The sequence below is a fragment of the Malurus melanocephalus genome, unplaced genomic scaffold (assembly GCF_030028575.1).
Source record: "Malurus melanocephalus ecotype Western Australia unplaced genomic scaffold, MMel_1.1 scaffold_342, whole genome shotgun sequence".
In the NCBI taxonomy this organism is placed as follows: Eukaryota; Metazoa; Chordata; class Aves; order Passeriformes; family Maluridae; genus Malurus; species Malurus melanocephalus.
The window spans coordinates 324,263-330,262 of NW_026623574.1; the positions used below are offsets into that span (position 1 = coordinate 324,263).

The following is a 6,000-nucleotide window of genomic DNA, read 5'->3' on the forward strand; positions in this document are numbered from 1 at the left end:
TTATTTTTCAAGTATGAACCTGAGTTGCAAATTAGAAAATTTGTATTGTTTCAGCATTAAGGAATTCATTTAAATTTTGTCAACACTCGCTTTTAAAGGAGGTTGTATTTTCCCCCTTTTATTTTAATGTCTACACAGTCACCTGGTATGCAAATTGAACTTGAAAATAAAATGTTAGGTTGGAAAACATATTTCAAAGTTTCTTTATGATAGCAAGGAAATGGGATTGRGGAGAACTGGGATTTTTGTTCTGCAAATGACTGTCTGTACAAATTCCCCATGAAGTGTGAATGCATTTTTTTTCAGTATGTATTTAAAAATCCTAATTAAAATGTTTGTTAAGGGAATAGGTCCACGTACACATGAATGGATCAGATTTTAACTATCGCTTTCAAACACCAGGCTACCAGCCAGAACAAGAAAAATCCCAGTAGGCTGGTTGATTTTATGGGTTAGGCAGCAGCTCAATCCTGACAGTATTACAGCAGCGCTGCTTGAGAGAAAGTAACTTGGCTTGGAAAATCCCTACATCTTTGCCTAGTAAAGGCAGCTGATATGACTTAATATGCTTACTCTGCCCTGGTAGGTTTGATTTACCAACACTGTCAAACAATTTAGTTTTTGGAGTGGCATAAAAAAAAGCTAGTCAAGGAAGATTGTTTTCCATCCTTATTTTTTTTASGTTTCATTGAGACAAAATAAAGAGTTTGTAACTGCTTATGTGGTAACTGGTTATAGTACAGCATGAAGCTGGGTAACCAGGTTGTAGTCCACACGAAAAGCAGATATTCTAATACTGAGAAATAGTGAAGACTTAAAGAATGGAGAGAGTTGTAAATAGTAATAATTTTCCTTTCTCCTGCATTTTTTTGCATTTTGAGAAATTAAAATAGTTATTTTGTTTTATGTTCAGTCTAAACTTGCATAATGTCATCTACATTTTCCAAAAATGCTGAAATATTTAAACTTTTTCATTTTTTAAAATCTCAATTTCATCTGGAGGGTAAGAAGGAATTATTCATTATCCCTCTACTGTCAGATCTACACATATTTCTTCCCATCAAAGTTTTCTTTTTTGCCCTGAAATTACTACCTTGTATTTAGTCTGATTTATTTTTAATGTATTGTTCCCCTTTTTGGTTTTTTTTTTTCATTTTTATGACGTACTTTTTCAGTTAGCAGACAAGATTCTTACTGCTGTTGTAGGCGTGGTTTCCATTAAGTACTTAGAGGAATGAACATTTACTTGGTAGAAATTTCTTAAACACTTACTCCTCTGAAACAGCAGCTGGAGACCTGCCCTAGAGGCACAATGTGGAGGATGATGCACCACTCCTTGGCAAAATTACTGGAGAGTGTTTTTACCATAACAACTCATATTCCAAGGGTAAATCTGCATGCAGAGATGGGTAAAACTTCTGTTCTCTTTGTGAACTTGCTGGTTTTGCTCTTTTATGAATCCTTCTTTTACTTCTCTGATCTTGGGATTTCTCTTCTCCCTTATTATGTGCTTATTGTAATCTTGTGGTTTAAGATTTGCTGTTCCTTCATGGAATAGTTTTTCTTCCTTTTTTATTTCTGCCCCTTAGTACATTTTTAGCTTAAGTCTTATTTTCCAGTCCCTTGCATCCCCTGGCCCTATTGTTGCTTGCTGGTTTTATGCAATATATGCTGATGTCACGGAAATGTGTTTTGCCTTAAATACTCTGAATGGCCTAATCCCATAAGGGTTTGCCCAAAACTACAGGGATCCAAATATCCTTGCAGGTCTGTTAGCATCCCTTTCTTAGAATCCATTTCTCATGTGAATGGACCTGAGGAGCTCTCTTGCCCAGCTCCTGCTCACAGCAGAGCCACCCCTGAGGTCCAAGGTCTGAGCAGACATGGTTGCATGGGTCATTGTCCATTTGAGTCTCCAGGGATGGAGATTGCAGAGCCTCCCTGGGCTGCCTGTCCCACTGCTGGACTGTCTTCATTGCTTCTCACATGCAGCCTGAGCTCCTCCTGCCTCAGTTTATGCCCATTGTCCATCTTCCTCCCACCAGGCACAGTTGTGAGGAGCCTGGCTCCTTGTCCTCGATAATATCCCTGCTGGCACTGGGGGGGCTGCAGTTAAAAAAGGCATCCCTCAGCCTGTCCCTGTCCCAAAGCCATCCCTCAGCCTGTCCCCACCACGGGGCAAGCTCTGGCTGTCCTGGGGACCCTCTGCTGAACTCTGACATATCAATTTTGTTAGAGTCCCAACACTGGGCAGTGTATTAGAGATGTGATCTAATGAATGCTGAGTGAAGAAGAAAAGTCAGTTCCCTTGATGTATGGCCTGTGCTTCTGTTAATGCAGCCATTTCCCCRGTCCCAAAGGTCTTTATGCTTGTCAGGCAGCACTCTGGCTTTTCTTAAGAGTCCAAATCACATCCAGCTCCATCCAAAGCTGTAACAAAACTGCTACTCTGTGGCAATTGGATTTAGCAGTGGAAGGAGCCACTGCTAGCTGCAGAGAGCATGACTGAAAGCTGGACTGGAGGCAGGTGTTTAAGATGCTTTGAGATCCTGTCTGTGGTCCTTTGATCTGTAATGAGCCAACATCTCTTTTTTTCCTTTTGCAGGCTGGATGCARCACGATGGTGCCTCCCTTGCCCTTTTCTTGCTGTGATAGTTAAGGTGGCCCCTGATTTTTGAATCGCTCTCCTATTGTTGCCATGTTTCTGCTTGGAGGTTCTTCTTCAGTGTCTGGGCGTCACTCACTGACGTCCCCCCATTGTGTCCCTGTGCTGGCTTTTGCTCTGTCACATTACTGCCTGCGTGGTGTTACACAACAGATGGCAGAATGTGGGCCATTATTAAGAAATAAGAGGATAAACGATTGTGTTTTATAGCATTCTCATCTGCTTCTATTTTTTCTAGTTAGAGCTTAAATGATGGGAAGGTTGTGTGCAATGCAAAACAGAAACCCATTTATGTAAATTCAGACCTTTTCCTCTGCCCAGGCAATTTTCAGGATTCTGCAYAGTGGAAATAACTTTCAGTAGATGGAATTGCAGAATGATTTCCCTCCCAGATCCATATGGGAGGCACATGTTTGGGAAGAATTCAAATAGGATATAACCCAGAATGGAGCACTTAAGATTTTATTCATGATTTTTGTGGTTTTCATCTCTTTTAGACCTCCTTTCTTATTTACTGTGGAATTGTAATTTTTGTAGTGATGCAAATATAATACGTGGTTTGGAAGTCATATTCCTGTAATAGTGGAAGAGTTATCTCGTCTATTTAAATGTGCAATTTGGGCACCAGAGCCCAAGATGTGTTATATATATATATATATATATATATATGTAGCACAATAGAAAATCCTAGATCTTCAGCTGCATGACCAGGTTAAAGATTTTTTGTACAAGAAGCAAACAATAAGTGTCCAGTGTAGATCAATAATATGGTGGATTAAAGTATAGTTGTATGGTAGATTAAAGAGAAAGTGTACTGAATTGTTCATAAAATCCTTCTTCTTTGAGAGAAATAAATGTACGTCCAAGGAAAGTAATCAGAAAAGAAGCAATTTACATTTACTGTTGAGAAACAATGCATCCCACTTAATATGAGCCTTTGCTAAAATTAAGTGTATTTTGGAATTTAATAGMCTTTCACATCTAAGAATATAATTAGGATGCTGAAATGATAACAAAACTCACAGCTATTTTAAAGGATAGGTCTTTTAAGATGCATTGACAATAACTGTTTTATAATACAAAATACTTTGCTAGTATAATGAAATTATGATTGTAATTATTTCCTGTTATTTACCTTGGTAACAAATGCTCTTTCTAAAAGAAGACTTCAGGTTGGTAGAYAGGCAAGGGTGTTTTTAGAGAGACCAGAAGTTGGTATGGTAATCTATTGTGTGATCTCTTCTGGCCATGCAGAGGTACTGTCCACTTCAGAGGCTGTGTCTGCTGTCAGAGAATTTATTTTCCATAWAACAATCCTAAATAATTTCATTGATCATCATCCAATACTTTTGTGTACTGGTTGGATTTGGGCTATGACTACCTGCCACTGAAGACTTTCTTATATGAGTAGTTTTCCTGCACTTGAATTATTTACTAGGAATCTGCAGCATGACTTTACTGAAATTAAATTACAGTTGGTATAGCTAGAGACAAGTGGAGTTAGACTYCTGAAATCTATCAGGATGTTTTTCGGATGGCTTCCAAGTCTGTTGGCACAGACATGCGCTGAAACKAACACAGACCAATCCTTTAGTGCTTCTTGTAACTCAGCCCCCRGCATCTGACAATGCTTGGGCATCCTGGCAGGGAGCAGGGAATTGAGGGAATTTGGTGTTAGTGTCAAATTTAGAATCTTCATGCAGAAAGATGACTTCAAGATTCTGTGAGCCTCTCAGGTTACAAATTATTTTTATAAGATATCAGATAGGAAAAATCTTCAAGGAAATTAAGATTTTTCTCTTTTTTCAAAGTGAGGACATAAGCTAGGTCCTTCCTCTGATCCCCTTACCTTTTTGACTGTATAGTGTGAGGTTTGTTAACTGTTGGTTCCTTCAGAGKAGTCCTTCTCAGTTTCTTCTCTTGTTTTTAAGTCTGATGCACTATTCTGTATTTTATTAATTTCATTTTTTGATGGTTGATCCACCCAGATGTGGCTAGACAGTATTTAAAAGGTGTGTTGATAATTATGGACTTTATTAGTTGCTAAAGGAAGCAAGTGAAGGCTCTGAATGTGGTGCTGTTTCAGATGAGATGTTACACCAACACAAAACAATTTAAAGTTTTGGGGTCATCTGCAGACCAARATGAAGAAAAACAATGAGGATGAGAGGAAATGCATTGCATTACTTGAAGCAATATTTGGATGATTTATAAGTGATCAAGATATGCAAGAAATAGTGGCAGAAAACTTATTATAGGATCTTTTGCATTCTTGTTCAGTGCTTGATGTATATCTGTAAAGAAGTTTTACATTTTGTTGAACAATCCAAACATTTTAAAAAAATTGTGTCCAGATCAAGTGCATTTCTTTTCAGCTGTGCTTACAAGGAATCTGCAGTGATCCAAATTCCTGACTGTGAGAGGAACCAAGTTCCAGTAACCAACAGGAGGTGTAGCCTTGAGACCCCAATGCAAGCCTAGCCTAGCATAATTCTGCAGGAGTGAGATGCTACCTTTATCAATCCTAGAAGTTTTCCTACCCAGCAACCCTTCAAGGCCATGCCCTTTCATCAGATATTAATGAGAAGTAAAGGACTTGGGTGTCTCTGATACAGCCATGTCAAGCACCCTCCCCACTCCACCAAGAAAGAAAAAAAACTGTTTAACATGAAAAACAAAAAGAAATCAAAAAGAAAGAAATAAACCTTGGTAAAGTTTGGTAACATATAAGTTAAGTGACTCTTCCATCTTTTCATCAACCAGCTTTAAAATGTCTTTGTAGAGAAAAAATAAAGTGGATTTAAAGACTGATACATAAAAAAAAGATTAAGAAACCAAATAGAAAAAGAAAAAAAAAAAAAGAAAAAACAAACAAGAAAATGTATGTGTGGGCTGCTGAGTGATGGGCATATGCAGCAGGAATTATTGATGAAGAGTAGGAGAACTGAGAAATGGTCCAGGTGCTAAGAGTCCCTAGCACATACCACACTGAGYGACATATGGAGAACGGTGCTAAATGATAGCACCAATGTCTAGTAGAGRAAAGAAAGTCTGAGGTAATGTGCTGATGGTATTGGAAAGTTGTAAGCTACATCATAGCTTAATAAAAAAGGATTTATTTTACCTACTGGATGAAATCAAAGGATAACAGTAGKCAAGAAATCTATTTTCAAGATTGCTCACTGAGCAGGCAATATTAGAGATTTTTTTCATTGCTGAAGTTAATTTTGTTCTGAAGTGTTACAAATGGGGGAAATAGGAAAACTGATTTTCAAAATTTTTGTTAGTTTGGGTTGTTTTCAGCATTAACAAAGTTTTAGGGAAAGTATAATCCC

General features: G+C 38.0%; 1 protein-coding gene across 1 annotated transcript in view; it reads left to right on the forward strand.

The window, feature by feature from the left end:
• DOK6 (docking protein 6) overlaps positions 1-6,000 on the forward strand; it is a 235,673-nt gene that overhangs the window by 105,511 nt on the left and 124,162 nt on the right. The window lies entirely within an intron of this gene.